A 19,880-nucleotide genomic window follows, 5' to 3' on the forward strand; every position below is an offset into this window, starting at 1 on the left:
GTATCCTGGGTTCGGGCTCCTTCCTTGGGACATTTGGCGTTGATGCTGCTCTGGTTTTGTCAGTTGCAGACCCCCTGTCGGGATTCTCACTTGGCAACGGGCTGCCTGGACCCCTTTTCTCATACCAGGGGTATTGAGGAGGTATTAACTGCAGGAATTGAGGAACCCTGGGCAGTAGGTGGAGCTCAGGCTGCTCAGGACCAAGCACTTCAGGGGCGCCCTGTGGTGGCCACACTCCTGAGAAGTTGGAGCCCTTGTGCCCATTTGACAGATTATGCCCCGGAGGGCTGTGACTGGGTAACACCGTCTTCTCCTCTAATCCTGCACATCCTCTCAGAGGTGAGTAATCATTCTTGCTGCTTGCACACGGGAAAACTGAGGAACAGAGAGGCTGACTTGCCTGTGGTCACACCAGAGCCTGAGATCAGGGCTTGCAGTGAGGTTCTGTTGGCAGGTGGAAGTGGGGCGCAGTCTGCTCCAGGACGGAGAAGGCACCAGGCGGTTCAGTGAACATCCATTCTGTCCCCAGGCTGTCTCAGGGCCTTCCCCACAGGCTGTCCCATTAAGCCCTGCCTCCCCCTCTTGGGCAGACTTTTCACCCCTGTTTCTCAGGTGAAGCAATGCCAAGCCTGGACACTTAAGTATTTGCCAAAGCATTTACCTAAGGGGCAGAGGAGCTAGGGTTCAACTGGGGTCCTCCTGATTCCTCAGACCCCTCCTTTCTGCACTCTAAGCAGCTCACTGATGTTATAAAAGGCAGTTCAGATGCTTAACTGGAAAATGGGAGAAATGTAACATACAACGGACCTTGCCTATTTACACTAATTAAATGAGGAAACAATTTAAACATTGCCATCCATTGCTTTAATGAGGCCAGAGGACAGCAGGTGCATGTTTGGGCTGCCTGTGGCAATTGGTAGAATGTTTGGAATGGGTTTTGTTAGCAAAGTATGCAAAAATAGCCTTGATGGTGTCTGCATCTTTTCACTCCAGTTACCTCGTTTCTCAGTATCCTAAGGGGTAATTCAAAGGAAGAAAAAAACCTATTTTGTGCAAATGTCTATTAAATCATGATTTTTTTTTACCTTTAATTATGGAAAATTTCAAACATCTAGGAAAGTAGAGAGAATACTATAATGAACACCTGTATACACCCCTTGCCCTGTTTTAACAGTTATAAACCTTTGCTTTGTTTACTTCATCTTTTTGTTTCTAAAATATTTTCAAGTAAATGGTAAGACATAGTGATATTTCATTTCCAGATATTTCAGGGTAACTTTAGTTATGATAATAGAAAGTTGAAACCAAACTTGATTACATGGAGACTGTTTAGATAAATATGATTACCCACCTAGTCCAATATTATGAGACCCTTAAAATTATCATTTTGAAGCTCCTATTACAAGCTTTCTTAGAGCTCGATGCTTTGCCTTTTTATACGACTTACCATAGTTTCTAATAATTTCATTGTTTGGTTGTTTAATTAAGGTCTATTTCCTATTTCCACTATTTCTTTGGTGGGGACAGTGTCCTTTTTGCTCACCATTTTGTCTTGACTGCCCATGAAGGTGCCTGGCAGATAGCAGGTGTAAAATAAAATTGGTTGAATGAATGCCAAATGAGCATTATGAGATCCTTGAAATAACATGCTGAGTGATGCAAGCAAAATCACATAATCTCAAATGAGCACAATGTGAAAATACGTATGCACGTAGATGAGTTCTAGAAAGGCCGCTTCGGGAATGTCAAGTTTTTATGCCAGCGTGATGGGAAATACGGGTGAGCTTTGCTTTCCTGCTATGATTTCCATCATGTCATGGTCATGCAGTCGTAACATCGAAGAGTCCGTTAGCCGCCGCCATGCATCTCGCTTACTCTGTGCAGTGCTAGAGAGAAGGAACGTGGGCCTGCAATGGGAAGCCTTCCTTCGAAGCTCCCACTCCCCTGACTCACCGTGGGACCCTGGGCGAGCTCTGAACCTCGCAGAGCTGAGTTCCTGCAGCTTGCAAGTGTGGGAGTGGTCCCCGCCCCTCTGCATTTCTGTAATCGGATGTCGTCATAATGCATGGGGCACAGATGTGAATACACACTGTAAAATGTTGCCTGAGCGGGCGGCTCCCCAGCCTTCTCCACCATGACGCTCGGCCCTGCAGCTACCCTGATGCCCCCCGACAGAGAGCCCGCGAGCAGATCCACTGAGTGTACTATACAGTTAGGGTTGTCTTAGGTATCCATCTGAAAATCCCTGCTGATCGTAAACGGGAAGGTGATCGCTAATTAACTCAGAGAGCTTCCTCCATGCTCACCCATCTCACTAACTGATGGGTCCATCAGTCATCCAGCGGTATTTACTGCACTGGGGCTGTGTGTTCATTAGCCCTTGGCAGTTGCCCACCCTGCCCAGACTCTGGATTTTTAAGTGGCACTGGAGTCTGTGGACATCTGGTCCTTGGGGTCACAAGGGAGGATGAAGGTGGTTCAGCCAGGGGATGAGGGCCAGGATCATTACCTTACAAGAAGAACTTTTAGTAGAGGAATCCTGGCTGACTCTCCCCTCTCCTTTCTTCCAAAGGATCCGGTCAGGATGTTAGAGCCTGTATGAGTTTCCCAGGGTGGCCATAACAAAGCACCACAAACTCGGTGGCTTACCCAACAGAAATTTATCCCCTCACAGTTCTGGAGGCCAGAAGTCCCAAATCAAGTCCCAAATCGAGTTAGGGAGACCCTGTGCTCCTTCTGAAGGCTCTAGAGGAGGATCCTTCCTTGCCTCTTCCTAGTTTCTGGTGTAGCTAGGAATCCTGTAGCTTAGGGTCCTTGGCTTGTGGTCTTCATCCTGGACTTCTTCCCTGTGTGTAACAGTCTCTGCACCTCTCTCTCCTTATAAGAGCACCCGTCACTGGATTTAGGGCCACGTTAATCTGCTATGACCTTATCTCAACTCGATTGCATCTGCAAAGAGCCTATTTCAAAATAAGATTACATTCATAGGTACTTGGGGTTAGGATTTCCACATATCTTTTTGAGGGATGCAGTTCAACCCGTAACAGAGCCCAAAGCAAAAGCAATTCCTTTTGCTCCTGACCACCAGTGCTATTCCCCGAAGGACCACTGCTTAGCGTGTATGTAGATAGATGACTTATTTTTTCACATGGGACCTGGATGGGTCCATTCCTACTCATCATCCCTTTTGATTCTATAATAACCCTATCATACATGTATTCAGGCACGCAAAACATACTTTTGGGCCATCTACTGTGAGCCCAGGCCTATGCCTGGTTCTGGAATAGAAGGATATAAAAGGCCAAGGATTTTCAGTTGGTCAAAAAGTCTGCCAGAAGCTCCCCCTTCCTTTCTAGTCTGTACACGCTGAGCAGCAGTCCCTAGTCACGACCATCGAAAATGCCTTCAGCCGTTGCCAGATGTTCCCTGGGGGGTGAGGGGCAACAGCATCCTCCATTAAGAACCCCTGGTTTAGCCTAGCAAGGCCCCACCTTTGCAACTCCAGAAATCCCTTTTGCTGATTCACCCTCCTTGCAAGAGAATTGTTTCAATTAAACAAACTTCACTTGGCAGGTAATCGTTTGCCTACCTTCTTACCTAAAACCCGCTTTCTTACCTAAAAATATCCGCCCGTTGGGGTTTCTGATCCTTGTCACCAGACTGGGTTGATACCATTCTGGCCAGGATCGAGCAGAGAAGCTTGACATTTGGGGGGCTCTCTGTGGCCTTATTGAAAAGGAAGGTGCAGCTTCCAGTAGAATTTCTGACCAGTTGAGAAACAGCCCAAATACCCCCATTGAGGAATCACTGCTATAAACTTCCATTCAGTGTCTGAAATCATGTTTTGGATCCAATGTCTATGGACGGTTCCTTAAAGCTCCAGATTTCTCCAGCAGTCTCCATCCTGTCTTCCTCTCATTTGCCCGAGTGTGTTATTATTCAGTTCATGTTTTTTTTGTTTTTTTTGTTTTTTTTTAAAGATTTTATTTATTTATTTGACAGAGAGAGAATGAGAGAGAGAGAGAGCATGTGGGGGATGGTCAGAGGGAGAAGCAGACTCCCCGCCGAGCAGGGAGCCCGATGCGGGACTCGATCCCGGGACTCCAGGATCATGACCTGAGCCGAAAGCAGTCGCTTAACCAACTGAGCCACCCAGGCGCCCCTATTCAGTTCATGTTTATTCAGCGTTCGCCACAGGGCTGGTACTTCGCAGGGTGCGAGGGTACCGCGGGGAGGAGCGCACATGGCCACTACAGGAACGGGACCCATGATGACAATGAAGAGGCTGTGAGAGGAACAGTTGAACTCCCGGCAGTGCTAAGTGCTAAGACAGAGGTGCAGCCCTTTGCTGGGCTCGAGGGCGGTAGTCTCTGGAATTGCAAGACCCTGTGAGTAATCAGGTCACGCTCTCGCCGGCCCTGTGTTCCCGCTCGGCCCTAGCTTGGGCCCCTCAGGATCGTTGCGTACAGAGCCCGGTTCCCATCAGTTGCGTCTCTAGGGACAGACTTTTCGTGGCTTAGAGCATGCTCTGTAGCAGACAGTGTCCTGCTAACCGAGAGGCGTTTCTGAGAGGTGATGAGGGTCATTCTCACTGGGCCCAGTGAGAGAAGGCCCTGTAGGGACCTTGAACCTCACCTCCCTGCCAAAGTGCCCTGCTGAGTAGCTGGGCTGGTCCTCCGAAGGCAGCCTCAGGCTCTGCAGGATGAAAGATGTTGATTCCGCTCTCCCTCCCCAAAAGTCTTCAGCCAAGGCCTCCCGAACACAGAAGGGACCTTGCAGCCTTTGAACCTTTGTCCTCAGATTCTTTCAGAGGGAGAAGGGGCACGGGAGGATGGGGAGGGGGCGTCGGCTCTCTTGCCAAGCCGTCCCACTGGTACCATGCGTTTGCCCATCCTCTTGGCCACTGGGTGGCTTTCTGGCCACCAAATACAGCGTCTCCTTTCTGTCTCCGTTGCCTGGATCCCTCCAGCCTGGGATGGGTGAAATGGCATCGTGTGGCAGCGAGCACTCAGAGATAGCCATGCCCCTGTACTGGCTCTCACCTCTCCTCCTCTCCCCCTTCCGCCCTCCACCCACCTCTCCTTAGCTGGCAGCCACCTGATTCTTCTTTTACAAATGCACTTCAGAGAACAAGCCCCACCAGCTGCCTTTGGAAGTCTTTCAAAGACACAAATCCCCGCCTGTACCCTCCTCTCCTTTAGTTAACCCCACGCATTGCTCCCACCCTGCGTTGTCCTCAGATTACTGCACTAATGCCTTCACGGCCCTCGCTTGGGTTCTAAGGCCGGGTGGTGCTGGCTGAGCTTCAGGAAATGCCCCATGTGGGCACTGTGAGATGGGCAGGCGTCCCCCCGGGGAAAAGGCAGGCTAGCCACAAAGAGCAGAAGAGACTCAGGGATGAAATGGTCCAGAGGGGGTTGGGGCAGGGACGTTGGCTCTTCTCTGTTGAGTTGGGGCTATTGGAGGCTGCTGAGCAGACCTGACTTGCATTTTAACTGGCTCATTCTGCTGCTCTGCTGAAAATCGACTGAAGGTGGCAAAGGTGGGAATAGGTAGACCAGTTAGGAGGCTCTGGCAGAAACCCAGGGTTTTTGCAGAAATCCAGGGAAGGAATGACAAATAGTGTGTGGGGGTGGTAGCAGAGGAAATCACAAGAAGCCATCAGATATGAATGTATCATGAAGGTAGCATTTGCTGATGGCTTGGATACAGAGTATCAGATAAAGGATGGTCCTGGGGTTTTACCTTGAGCAAGTAGAGTGAAGTTTCTGTTTATTCTTTTAAGGGGATCAGTGAGGGTTTGGGAAATGTTTGTTTTGTTTCTTTTGCAGGTAGGATTCCACTCATTATGTTTGAGATGTTCATCAGACATCCAAAGAGAGAGATTCAGGAAGTAGCTGGATATATGCATCTGAAATGTGAAGATTAATTTTGAGTGTCAAGGGGCTCCTTGACTGGCTCAGTCGGTTAAGCGTCCGACTCTTGATTTCAGCTCAGGTCATGATCTCGGGGTCCTAGGATTGAGCCCCGCCTCAGGCTCTGCGCTTAGAGGGCAGTCTGCTTGAAGCTTCTCTCCTTCTGCCCCTCCCACTCATGCTCTCTCTCGCTCTGTCAAATAAATAAATCTTTTTAAAAAAATGCATGTTGGGCGCCTGGGTGGCTCAATTGGTTAAGCAACTGCCTTCAGCTCAGGTCATGATCCTGGAGTCCTAGGATCGAGTCCCGCATCGGACTCCCCGCTTGGCGGGGAGTCTGCTTCTCTCTCTGACCCTCCCCCATCTCATGCTCTCTCTGTCTCATTCTTTCTCTCTCAAATAAATAAATAAAACATTTAAAAAATAAAATTAAAATTAAATTAAATTAAACAATGCATGTCAAGTCATCTAGGCCATGGGATCCAGACATTTGGTCAAACAGCAGTTTAGGGGACACCTGGGTGGCTCAGTCGGTTAAGCGTCCACCTTCGGCTCAGGTCATGATCCCAGAGTCCTGGGATCAAGCCCTGCATCGGGTTCCCTGCTCAGTGGGGAGCCTGCTTCTCCCTCTGCCTGCCGCTTCCCAGGCTTGTGCTCTCTCTCTCTCTGACAAATAAAATCTTTTTTAAAAAACCCAGCAGTTTAGATGTGACTGTGAAGGTATTTTTGTGGATGAGATTAATACTGACATCAGACTTTGAGTAGAACACCTTACCCTCCAAAATGTGGGTGGATCTCACCCAATCAGTCGACGCCCTTAAGAAAAAAAACTGAAGGTCCGAGGAAGTAGGAATTGTGCCTCCAGGTGGCCTTCAGTCTCAAACAACAACATGAGCTCTTCCCTGGGTCTCCAGTCAGCTTGCTGGTCGACCCTGCAGATTTTGGACTTGAAAGCCTCTATACCTGGGTGAGCCAATTCCTTATTTATATTTCTGTTGCTCTGAAGAACCCGGACTAATGCATGGAGTAAAAGGATAATACTTGGATATGTATTTTGGAGTCCTATTATTTAAGCCTTGAGACTGGTGTGATCCCCAAGAGGGCAAGTGCTTATAAGGAGAGGAACAGACCATTGGGCTATCCGACACAAGTCAGGAGATTCAGAAACTGTGTGTGTGTGTGTGTGTGTGTGTGTAATATTTACTGAGCACTTACTATGTGTCAGCATCCTCCAGGACTGGTTGCTGCCCTCTATCACCTTATTTGTTCTGGAAACGGGAAATGATCCCAGTGGGGCCGCCTATTTATTTGCCTGCTCTGTTGCAATGAGTCAGCCTCTCCAATGTTCTGGGCTGTGGCATGGCACCCGGCTGTTCCTTCTCTTGTGTCAGAAATTGATTATTCCGGCATCTTCCTTCCAGGACATTTTCAGTTCCCCTGACCTCCCACCCTCTCGAAGCCATTTTGTGTCTCCTGATACTGAGTAATTCCATTTATTAAAACATGTGGAGCCTCCTTACTGGCAAGTGTTGGTAAAAATAGTTCTGCAGCCCCAAGGGACAGGGTCATTTGAACTTGGTGACTTGAAAAACGTTTGGTGTGAATCATGAAAAGTGCAGGGCCATGTTGATGAATTTCCCTCACCCTTTTTGTTCCTTGTTTTTTTGTGTGTGTGCCGCAAAATGTTTAACCCATATTTTCCAAGAACTCTGTAGGTGGGTTGCTGGGGACAATTGATTTTTAGAGAAGTATTGTTTCTCTGGATGTGGAAACCATGAAGCAAAGAATAACATTGAGCAAGAGTCGTCCAGATGACCGGGCCCAGGCTGATTATCGTGTGTTTGGGTCCCCTTGTCGTAGGATATGGTGTGTTTGGGTCACCGTGTCATAGGAGGATCACTTCTGCCTGAGCTGGACTTTGACCCTAGAAGCCTTATTCTAGCCAGATGTCAATGGATCATCTAACTTCTAAGGCTGCAGTTGGTTCAAACTGGCAGCTAAAAGAGACACAGGTATTTGTGTGAGGAATATGGAGTTCTGGTTTCCATCCTGCCCCTGGCTTGCTGTGTGAACTTGGGCAAGTCTCCTCACCTCTCTGAGCAGCGATTCTTTGTGACGAGTTTGGGCTAGGTGATCTCTGAGGGATGAGATGGTGGTCGGTGGGAGGGTACGTGCCCTGAATAAGGGGCTCCCCACCCCTCTCAGCACCCAGCTACCCAGCTAGCTACTGTGTGTGTGGGACCAGGGCTGCCCAGTTAATTTTTGGACCATGTAATGTAATGAAATTTCCTGAATTTTAGGTGGGGACAGCGAATTCAGAAATACTTACAATATTCCCTGGGTGAAACCTGTAGCCAGATAGAGCCCTTAGGTCTTCAGTTTACAGCTCCATGTGAGGGCATTGTCCTTCATGAGTTATCACAGGCAGGTGGGGGGCCTGCAGGTGAATGAAGCTCCTTTGAGTTATTTTGTCTTGAAACCAGGACAAGTATTTTCAAGGAACTGGGGGAGCAAAGCAAGACTGGAAGCTGGGTCACAAGATTGCTGTTGCCTAGAGCCCTGAAGAAAGGGCATGGCCTTTTCTTTCATCATGGGTGGAAATGTCAGCCTGAGGCAGTGGGCTGGGTCAGCTGATCTCCTTGGGATTTATGGCCAGCTCCAGCCAGCGCCCTGGGTCTGGCTGCATGGACTGCGTAGCATTATGAGCTGCAGAGAATTGAGTATTTCAATATACTCAGTTTTCACTGAACGACATCTTTTACAGGTCTTTTGTGGGTGTATGTCTCTGTGTGTGTGCGTACGTCTCTGTGTGTGTGCGTGTACGTGTGTATGTGTGCACACACACCACACACACACACACACACACACACCTTGTTCTTTTTTAACTGCTGCATAGTATTCCATAGTTTTTTTCAACTGTGCCATGGCCATTTTGCTTTTATTCCCTTCTCCCATTTATCTCTACTTCACATGATTTTATCTAATAGGCATTTTTTTTTTACCCTATAATTCACACCTCCCTTTTTCCCTCCCTCTCTCCCTTCTTCCTTTTCTCTTTCCCTTGCTTCCATCCATCCCGTGGATTCATTCATCAAACATGCTGGGCCTACAGGTGCTGGGTGTAGGGGCAGAATCCTGAGGCCTGGCCTCCAGGAGCTCCAATCCAATAGGAAGCCAGAGAAGAAGCACATCATGGTGAATCCCCAGAGCAAGTTCTTCAATAATGTTTGTTTTTTTTTTTTAAGATTTTATTTATTTATTTGAGAGAGAGAATGAGATAGAGAGAGCATGAGAGGGGGGAGGGTCAGAGGGAGAAGCAGACTCCCTGCCGAGCAGGGAGCCCGATGTGGGACTCGATCCCAGGACTCCAGGATCATGACCTGAGCCGAAGGCAGTCGCTTAACCAACTGAGCCACCCAGGCGCCCTTCAGTAATGTTTTTAAAGAAGCTCTTTCTGGCCTTTTGGAGTGTGAGAATCTGAGGTAGAAGCTGATCTTTCAAAGGAGTAGTCAGCCTTTGGATCAATATGACCCTGTCTGCATCTTTGGGACCTTCTAGGACCATCACCAGCTGCCCGCCCTCCCCCTTTTCCCACTGCTCCACGCTGTGGCTTGAGCAGAATTACACCAGGGTTGGCTCTGGAATGATGGCCGTGGGAAGGAGAAGGTGCTCTCATGGCCTGGATGGGAGGGCCCTTTCCTTTGGGACAGGAGAGAGCAGAACCTGGAACAAAGTTGCGAATCAGAAGTCAGTCTAAAATGGACACAGGGCCTCAGGCCTTCTTCCTTGAGGAAATTACATAAAAATGAGTATAAAAAGAGACAGAAGGCAGTGTGTCCATCAGAGACAGACAGAGAGGGAGAAGAGCCTACAATCAATATTCCTGTTCTTCCAGATGGATGTAGTACTTACGTTTTGTGCCAGGTGCCACGTCTGCTTTTCCTTTCATCCGCCCTACCTTCTTCTTTCTCTGCGGCGTATTGACGGTGATCAGTGATCATTTCCAGAGCATCAGCTGCCCACAAACGGAGCTCTGGGAATGGAAGAATTAGCATAAGCCATTTGGAGCTTGGGCTTCAGAGTATCCCCCTCCGTCCCCTTGGGCGAGGCATCGTACCTCTCTGTCTCAGCTTTGTCCTGTGTAAAGTGGGGAGAGGGGCACTGGCTTCCTTCTAGGGGTGCTGGAGAGGGTGGAGTGAGCTAGTCCATGGGACACACCTGTCCTTACCTGGATCCGAGCCTGCACAGAGTACACGCAGCTCAGATGGCTCCTTGTCACAGAAGCCGTTCCTGGCCGTGCGTGCAAAACAGTACCCACCTCACGCCCCATCTCCCATTCCCGTTCTTTCTTGATGGATCTCTGGAGCACTCAGCACCACCTGACCCTCTTGTTTGTTTGTTTGTCGGCTCTCTGCCTCCCCCATCCCTGTTGAGCCCCACACATGAAGAGATTTCTGTTGATTTTGCCCAGTGGTTGTATTCCCTGGAGCACAGGTAGGGACCTAGTAAATATCTCTTGAGTAGATGAGTGTCTATTTTTCAAGATAACCTCCAGGCCCAGACTCAGGCCCAGAGAGGTAAAGTCACTAGCTTAAGACCACCCAGCTACTAGCAGTTGTCGAATCTGGAGCCATATTCTATTCTGTAATTCAAACCGGGATAGCCTCCCTGCTGGTAAAATAAACAAAATAAAAACTAACTGGTGCCCACAGGACGGTGAGGACTCAGGCAAGGTTAAGTCAGAGCCCCTTGGGGCAGCTGTTCCCTGTACCTGCCCCAGCACCTCCATTTGGTTGTACCCCAGCTTTTCTGAGTACTGTTCACCAGGGAGTGTGAACTTGTCAGGAGAAGAAGCCTGCCTAAGAGGCTTCCGCGGGGTGGTCGCCCAGGCCTGGCGCAGATGCAGCACCCGGAGTGAGCACGTGCCCCTTCCTCGAGGGCTGCCGAGTCCGGGTGAAGCGGGCTTGTGTGGAAGGCGTCGGGCACCTCGCGTGGGGCCCGTTTCCAGACTCAGCGGGAGCTTCTGACACTGGCCAGCTTCTCTCCTGGTTGTGCGGGACACCTGCTGTTCTATGTCCCCCAAGCCCGAGGCGGGGTGCAGGGGTCTTGAGGGCAGGAGACTGTCCCCGTTGTGTGGACCTCGTCCCAGTCGGCCTCTAGTAGGTTATACTATTCCCATTTTTAAGACGAGGCCCCTGAAGTTCAGGGAGGTGTAAATCCTGAGCCTGAGATTCAGGCCCGGGTCTGCGACGTCCCGAACACCTCGCACCTCTGCTCTGCTTCTCCAATGCTATTATATTTGGATTCTGATTCGTAAGTATTTATTGAGCCATAAGCGTAGGCTGCGTGCTGTGCCTAATTGTGTTTCTTGTTTGCTTCTTACAGTGCTTAAACTTTCTCCAAATTCGGACATTGTGCCTGGAAGAGGTGTGTGAGAGAAGAGAGAGAGAGAGAGAGAGAGAGAAAGATCACTGCCTTTTGATTCTCTGGGTTGTCGAACTAAGCTGTGGGGGAAGGAGCCCGAGTGTTCTGGATCGGGACGGGAGCCCAGCCTCTTAACTGTTGTGTGATCCATGTCCAGTAACCAGCCTCTCGAAGCCTAAGGTTCCATATTTGTAGAATGGAGCTAGTACCTTACTTGGAGGGGACGCTGAGGATTTGAGAAGTTAAATATGAAATACACAACACGCTGCCATAGTGTTGTACCTAAATGTTACTTCTTTGTTTGCCTTGTCTTTGTCCTTTGTCCTTCCTGAGGGTGAAGACCAGGTCTTATTCATCTTGGCATACCTACCTTTTTCTTCTTTTTTAAAAAATTTATTTATTTGAGAGAGAGAGAGAGAGCTAGAGAGAGCGCACAAGCAGGCAGAGATGCAGGCAGAGGGAGAGGGAGAAGCAGGCTCCTCACTGAGCAGGGAGCCTGATGCGGAGCTCAATCCCGGGACCTTGGGATCATGACCTGAGCTGAAGGCAGATACCTAACTGACTGACCTACCCCCCCCCCCCAATCCAGGCACCCCGCATCCCCACCTTCTAACACAGTTCTTGGTACATGGTGGATGTATGCCCATTGCAGGGTGCATGCATGAATGGATGCAAAACCAAAGTAATAGGCCAGTGGTCTATTGGGGCCACTTCTGGCCAGTTGTCGAGGGACATGTTTCCTGGAGTCTTATCCCCGCTTGTCAGATCCAGGCCAGGACTACGGTATGGTGGTTCCATTGTTCCCAGATAGCATTTCCTATCTTAACGTCTCCCTGGAGCCGCCCTCGGCCCCACCCTGCTCTCCTGGCCTATCACTGATCCCCACTTGGACCCTGACAGGTTCCATTCCAGCCTGCCGCGAAGAAAGCTTTCCTGTGGCCGGCACTGCTCCTTGTCTCCTCCCTACTCTCCGTTACAACAGTTGTGGAAGGGGGCATTTCTCTCTCTCTGGAACTTTCCATGTTGCCTGGAGGACCTAGAAAATGTGAAATAAAAATGCTTTACAGTAGCCTGACCCTTCATAGTGTGACCTGTGTCTTCCTGTGTGCACCTCACAGACCCCTTGTCTGATTGGCAAGGCAGTTCTTAACCCTGGTCTGCCATGGACAAAGCTGAAGACAAAAAGGATGGGATTGCTAGTAACATCTCTGGTTAGCGAGAGACCTTAACTGGTTACCAGCTCTGTGCACCTAACCAAGGCTTTTTCCATTGCATGTCCCTACATGGTTGTATGTGTTGGTATTCCATGGGTTTGCTTATTTCCAGAAGAGTTTTGATAGCTCTGTCACAATCATAGTGATCCAGGGCACTTTCACATTCACATTTGCAAGCTCAGTGGGACATCCCAGGAAGAGGTAAGGTGCCCAGGCATTGCCCTGTGCATGAGGAAGCAGAAACCTAGGGAGCCAGGTGCCTTCTGGAGATCACCCAACTCAGGGTGGCAGCACTTTCCAGAACATTGCCATGTTTCCCTACCTTGTTCAGTTCGGCCTTTAGATCAGTTGTTCTCAAATGGGGTATAATGCTGGACTCACCTGAGGAATTTGAAAATCTCGCTGCAGGAATTCCCCATACCTGCCTTTCCCCACCCCACCCCACTCCCCCCCGCCCCAACCCAAAGATTCTGTCTTGGGAATGGGGCCTGAGCATTGAGGTTGTAACATCTCCCCAGATTAATCTTCGATGCAACAGTGTTGAGAGCCACTGTCTTAGATGTCACCTGCTACTGGGATGCTGGGAAGCTCATGAGAAGCCAGCAGTCCTCAAAGTCTATTTCAGACAAGAGTTGCAGCCCTCCTAAAGCAAACCTGGACTGAAACCTGCTCACCTTTGCTCAGATTCAGGGCAGCTCATGTTCAGAAGAAACGACAGTGCTGAAAGAGGAAATCGGGGCGAAAGGGAAGATGGGAGCAGCGCCCCCCCCAGTTGTCACATGTTGTGCCCCTGTCATGCGTCAGACACTGGTGTGAGTGCCTTACATATATCAACTTTATCCAATTCACCATCCGCATACTAGCACTAAGAGAAGCCTCTGCTGCTATTACCCCCATTTCACAGATGGGAAGACTGGACTAGATAAGCCACTTTCGCAACCTGGTGGTGGCAGAGCTGGGATTTGAAGACAGATTGCTGGCTCTGGAGGCTACTGGTTTGACCACTGTGTCTGTTGCTTTGCAGGATGACCTGGGAACCATGTACACTGGGTCCCCTGTGGCCAAGGGTCCCTTCATGGTGTTGATGAGGTGTAGAGGTAATCTGTCACTCCACTGCTCAGGAGTCTCTCTGACTCCCCCTTGCATCTGTAGGGAAAAGTGGAACTTCTTAACATAGCATGAGGGCTACCCTTTACCGCCTGGCCACTGGCCACTCTTTCACACTCCATGTCACACATGATGTTAAGACATCTGAAAGTCCCCTCCCCTTTCTCTGCCTGGTGACCCCCTACTCTTCAATACCTAGCTCAAATATCCTCTTCTCTAACTTGTGCAAGACACAGTGCCTGCTTCCTCTTTGTTCCCAAAGCTCTTGGTCCCTCCCTCTATGACCACATGGATCACAGCCTTTTTCTCGGGACCCTTGGTGGGTCTTGAATCCTTTAGGACGGGGAGGGGTTCTGCTGTACTCATGTTTGTGCACCCCTCAGCATCCACTGTGGTCTTCAGTGGATACCAACCTCTCCCAGGTAGGATGACCTCCTTTACCTTAGGTTCTTCTTCATTTCAGCCAGGGAGATAAGTGTTCTTTATCTTCTGATTATCAGAGGATTTTGTTTGTAATAGATGCTTTTCTTCAAGGTGCCTCAGGCTCCAAATTGCATAATTGATATTTACTGTGTTTTCCTAGGTTGTCAGGCTGTGATTTTAGCAGAGTCCTGAGCTCCGGTGGAGATTTGCCTCTCTCCAGCCTTGGGCTATCTGCATTTTTGAACATCTCAGGGCCCAGAAGGAAAAGAAGAATGCTGACCAGCTCTAGGAATGGCCTGAATGAAGAGAGGTTGGTGTCTTGCTTAGTGTTCACTTTGATTCCAGAATGAAGTCACCAGGGTCCGGAGGAGGAAGGGGCAGGAAGAGTGGGTTTTTGGTGACCAAAAGTGAAGTATGTTTGTTTCTTCATGTGCTTTTGTGGAAGTGGCAGTTGCTGCTCACACGGAGTAGTAAGGTCCTTTTAGCAGAGTCCCACCAAGGCCTGAGGAGGGTGGGCATGCAGGGAGCCACCGGCTTGTCGAGGCTCAGTATTGAGACTTTGCTGAATGAGAAGGATAGGAAATACCGAGTTTATAAGGCACTGGGTGACTTCTAGGAATTTTTCCTTGAGAAACACATACACAGGTGCAGATGGTGTGAATAGCACCTTCAGAAATGGCAAATGATAAGACGATTTATTTATTTTATTGACATCCGATGCCTCGTTTTTGATCAGATTACTGGGTATGTAAAGAAGCAGGAGAGTATGACCCAAACTCAGGGGAAAAGAAAGTCAATAGTAAACAGAATAGAATTGAGCCAGTTGTGACTCACACTTGTGTGATCGATTGGTTTTTATTATTATTAAACAGACTTTATTTTTTGGAGCAGTTGTAGGGTCTCAGAAAAATTGGGTAGAAAATGCAGAGAGCTCTCATATCCACCCTGTCCCCATGTATATACCATCAGCATCCCACACCAGAGTGGGATGCTTGTTACAGTTGACAAGTCTACACTGACGTCATTATCATCCAGAGTCCATAGGATTGTCCCGTGGAAGAGATGGGGGCCCGCCGATGCCCACCCCGCGCCTAGTCCATTAGGATCCATTCCCGGTGTTGTACCTTCTGTGACAAGTGTGCGACAGGTATCTACCGTTGTAGTATCCTATGCAAACTCTGTGCTTCACCTGTCCGTGTGTCTTTATGAGACACAGTCTTTTTTTTTTAAAGATTTTATTTTTTTATTTGAGACAGAGAGAGCACATGAGAGAGGGGAGGGTCAGAGGGAGAAGCAGACTCCCTGCCGATCAGGGAGCCTGATGCGGGACTCGATCCCAGGACTCCGGGATCATGACCTGAGCCGAAGGCAGTCGCTTAACCAACTGAGCCACCCAGGCGCCCGAGACAGTCTTTTTAAAGCCCCTCAGTTTGGGATTGGTTGATGAAGCCATGATGTGTCCTGAAATGAAATACTATGCAGCTGTTAAAAAGAATGAGTGGCTTGGGGCGCCTGGGGAGCTCAGTCATTAAGCGTCTGCCTTCGGCTCAGGTCATGATCCCAGAGTCCTGGGATCGAGCCCCGCATCAGGCTCCCTGCTCGGCGGGAAGCCTGCTTCTCCCTCTCCCACTCCCCCTGCTTGTGTTCCCTCTCTCGCTGTGTCTCTCTCTGTCAAATAAATAAATAAAATCTTTAAAAAGGAAAAAAGAATGAGTGGCTTTATGAAGTAATGTGGAACCATCTTAAAGTGATACTCACTTTCAAAAAGCATTATCAGCCTTAACAGTGTTGCTGAAGCAAGGGGGGCATGGAAGAGTGTAGAGTGTGCTGACAGCCACCTCTCCCCAATGAGCCGCCTATCCTTACTGTGCCCACACTTACCACGTTCTGTTGCTCCTGCCTGTCCCCTGACCGGAACACGCCCCCCCCGCCCCCCACTCTCTCCCTTGAATTTCTGTGCCCGCCAGGCTTCCTCCTCATTCCAGGTTGTAGAGACCCAACCAGGGGGAGAGGCTTGCCATGGACCTTTGAGACGGTAATGAGTAGCTGACCCTGTCAGTTAAGTTGGGCACATTGGACCACGTTGATTAATTTAGTCCCAGCAGCTGCATACTGGTGAGTCAGGCCTGTTGGGGTCCAAGTCTGAGCTCTTGCTTGGCTGCCTGTGTGACCTTGGCCAGGTTACTTAACCTTGCTGAATCTCAGTTTCCTGATCTGCAAAAGGAGGCTAAAAATGCTTCTCTTGAGGTTGTCTTGAGGATTAGCTGTGATAGCTAGCGTAAGTGAAAGTGCCCTTTGAAGGAAGACCAGGGGAAAGTGTTTATCCTGTTGGGAGGAAAGCGAGGAGGGCCCCCTGTTGTCCTCAGGTGCCCCAGCCTTCCCCTTGAAAATCCCCATGCAAGTTGGAGAGGTTATAATTTGGCTCCTTCCTCTTTTATGCAGTGTACTTCTCTCGGCCGCCCAGGGCTTTCAGCTTAAGCAAATAAATTATCCTGCTCTGCTGGGCTCTGTGTTCTGTAGCCAGCCATATGTTTGAGCTTGATAGAGATTCTTATCGGGCGGGTAATATTACCCAGCAAGGGATGACATTTCTTATCAGAGGCCCTGAGGAATCAGAGATAGGAGCCCTTTCTTTTTACCGGCAGCCAGGCCTCAGTGTGCGGGGCTGGCAGGCAGGCTGGGGGCGGGCCAGGGCGCAGGGTGGGCATCGGTGGGCCCCCATCTCTTCCACGGGACGACCAGCCGCGCCCAGCCTTCCCCTGCGGCGTTGGAAGCAGGCCCTTGGGAGATTTTTGCATATGCTCGAGGTGGGGCAGGGCAGGGGGTGTGAATGCGGAAGGAAGGAGGGGATGTGAAGATGCTGGATCAGTTGTGGGTGGAGACAGTCCTGGCACATGTGGGGCCTTACCCTTGACAGAGAGCCAGGTGGCCTCCTGCTGCAGAGCCCAGGCCTGGGGCCTCTGCCCCAGGGTTCTGCAGAGGGGAGGCAGCTCAGGCCCAAGTACCCACCACAGTCTTGGCTGTGGGAGTGGCGAGGTGCTGGGTGATCTCCCTGTCCTCCTCCAGATCCCCCCCACCCCGTCCACCCTGTCCTGTGTGGGTGCCAGAGGATGGATGCCGCACGGGGCTCCTGGGCCCTCTGGCTTCTGTTTGGGAGGTGGGGCGGGTGGGCAGGAAGGGAGGAAGGTCGGGGTATTCGTTCGCCGCCTCCTGCTGGGTCCCATATGGATTCAGGCAAGGTCTACACCGAAGGCCTTGCGTCTGATTCCTGATTCTGGCAAGTACTCACTGTGTGGTACTAGACAAGTTATTTGCCTCTTGTGCGTGGGTTTCTACCCATAGCATGGGGTGACACCGCCTTTCTTGCTGTCTCTGGCCACTGACCCTTGGATCTCCGTGATTTCTGTGCCTCTCTTTTGCCTTGATATCTGGAGGAAGGGGCACTGCGGGGTCTCCGAGGGCCCGAGTGCAGAGCACACTGCAGATGAAGCTCCAGGGTGGGTAGAAGAGGTCAGAGGTGACCACATGATTTGGGGACTGCAGCCTCTGTTTCGGACACATGCGCAGAACTCTTCCCCTCCCGATTTTTGGGAAGTCCTGCCCTCTGCAGCCCTGCTGTGCAGTCATAATCTTGCCATCATCAGAAAGGGAAGGAGAAGTGGTTTCTCCCTCCCCCTGGACCCTTTCCAGCCCGCAGTCCTGCCTCTGCTTCGCTTCCTTCCTGTTGGCCCCAAGTCCTGCTTCCTTCCGTCTCTCCCCCGCCTCTCCAGTCCCGCCCTCTGGTGGGGCGTGCTGAGGTTCCAGTCTCTCTCCTCACCTCCTGATGGCCAGGTCCAGATTCCGAAAGCACAGCTCTGTCCTTGGCCCTCCGATCAAAGGTGGTCAGACCTCCTAGCATCTATTAAAGCCCACCTCAGGGTCACCCCACCCTATGATTCCATGCTCATCACCTCATGACAGACGCCTCTCATGCGGGGTTCATCTCTGTCTTTTGAACTGACCACTATCTTTCTTTGACTTTTGTACCTGATCCTGTCGTGCCTCCTTCTGAGGGGACCACAGACAGGGCTGGGTTCATCCCCAGCTCTACCCGCTCCTGGCTCTGTGATGGTGGGCAAGTCACTGAACCAGGCTGCACCTCAGTGTCCTCAACTGTGATGTGGGCCGTGAGGTCCGGCTCCAGGGTTCTTCGGAGAAGAGTCTCTCTGGGGCTTGCCCAGTGACGGGTGTTCAGTGAGTGAGGGGGTCCCCTCTCTCTAACTGGCCGCCCCTCAGATTACCCAAACCCTGCCTCTGCTCAAATTCCATTCCATCATTCGCTTTCCCTCTGGGCTCTTTTGCCTGGAAGTCAACTGCTCCGTCGGAAAGACACCGTCTGAATGCCTCCTGGAGGGCCAGTCGGAACAGGCCTTGTCTCTTTCTGCTTGTGTCTGGCTTCCCAGCCTGCTCCTCTAGGGCATCGGCTACAGTATGTCGTGCTTCTCAGCATGGCCCTTGATTCGGTGATTGAGTAGTTGACTCCAAGGGAATGGAGGAGAGTCATTTGTTCTTTCGTACCACATTTGACTGAATGCACGTCTTGTAGTCGGTCTGTGCTGGGCACTGGAGTTGGAAGGAGGTGTAAAATGGGGACTGTCCTTACAGAGCCCGTCCTCCAGTGAGAAGGTTGCCCTACCGAGAGTCTGTGCCAGGCACGGACTGCAGACCTGGTGGGACGTGGTCCCTCCCCATAGGCAGCTCAGAACCTGGTGTGGGTTGGGGAGTGTGGGAGGAGTTCCGTGCCCAAGGAGAGGATGCCTCCCTCAGGTGGATGCCCCTGTCCCCTCACATCAGAGCACGGCGTCCCCTCTCGAGATGCCATGAGTGGCCTCGTCACGATGGAGCATATCCAATCTGCAGATGCTCCCCACTATGGCCTCCCTTCCCATGGAGGGGGTCAGCTCTGAGGTCAGCAGCACCTTTCATCATGGACCTGGCACAGGCCTTGTTAGGTGAACTCCTCTAAGAGGGGTGTTCTAGAACGTTCCAATCTGGCTGATCATGATGGTGCCTTGAGTACTCACGACAGCTTGTCCCTGGCCAGGGCAGGGGGAGGGAGCCAGCCAGCTGACAGTCCTGGTTGACTTGTGGTTTCTCTCCTCGTGAGCCTCCAGCATCTGGGGTTTCAGTTGAGTTTATTTTCCATCCACCACCAGCCCTCCTACCCAAATCATCCTCATCTCCCCCATAGCTCATGGCAAGAGCTTCCCAATTTGACTCCCTGGATCCATCCTTGCCCCCTGCAATCCCATCTGCACTTGGCAGCCAGCACGATCTTTACAAAATGTGATTCAAATTGTGTCTGCCCTACCAAACATACCAAGGATTTCCCATTTCTGTTCTTGGGATAAAACTCAAAATCCCCCACTGGGCTCTGCATGAATTGGCATGGATGTCTCTCCTCACTCACTCTTCTTCAGCTACACTGACCTCTGCTGAGTGATACACCCTATTCCTGCCCACCTCAGGGCCTTTGCACATGCTATGTCTCTGCTTGGAGTGCTCATTCTCTCCATTTTTGCATGGTGTATGCTTTCTCACCCTTCACTCCCACTGTTCTTTGCTTTTCCTTCCTAGCCGGGTCTATCCTGACACATTTATTTGTGTTTATTTCACATCCATTTTCCTTCATGAGATTGCACTCCTATAAGGGCAAAGACAAGGTCCATTTCATCTACCACAGTAAGAACAATGAAAGCTAGTGCTTTGATCACACTGACCATGTGCGAGGCACGGTTCCAAGTGTGGAGTTTACCCA

The 19,880-nt window shown here is 50.4% G+C and overlaps 1 long non-coding RNA gene across 2 annotated transcripts in view; it reads left to right on the top strand.

Annotated features, from left to right (window-relative positions):
• The window catches only part of LOC110578932, an 84,776-nt gene that overhangs the window by 43,450 nt on the left and 21,446 nt on the right, over positions 1–19,880 (top strand). The window contains exons 1-2 of one of the 2 annotated variants that reach the window (XR_002480209.1): positions 13,576–13,650; positions 14,244–14,393. This is a non-coding gene — a long non-coding RNA (uncharacterized LOC110578932). Of the gene's footprint in view, positions 1–13,575; positions 13,651–14,243; positions 14,394–19,880 lie in introns of those variants that run through there. The other variant, XR_002480210.1, reaches the window with a different exon arrangement.

This window comes from Neomonachus schauinslandi, chromosome 4 (assembly GCF_002201575.2).
Source record: "Neomonachus schauinslandi chromosome 4, ASM220157v2, whole genome shotgun sequence".
Lineage (NCBI taxonomy): Eukaryota > Metazoa > Chordata > Mammalia > Carnivora > Phocidae > Neomonachus > Neomonachus schauinslandi.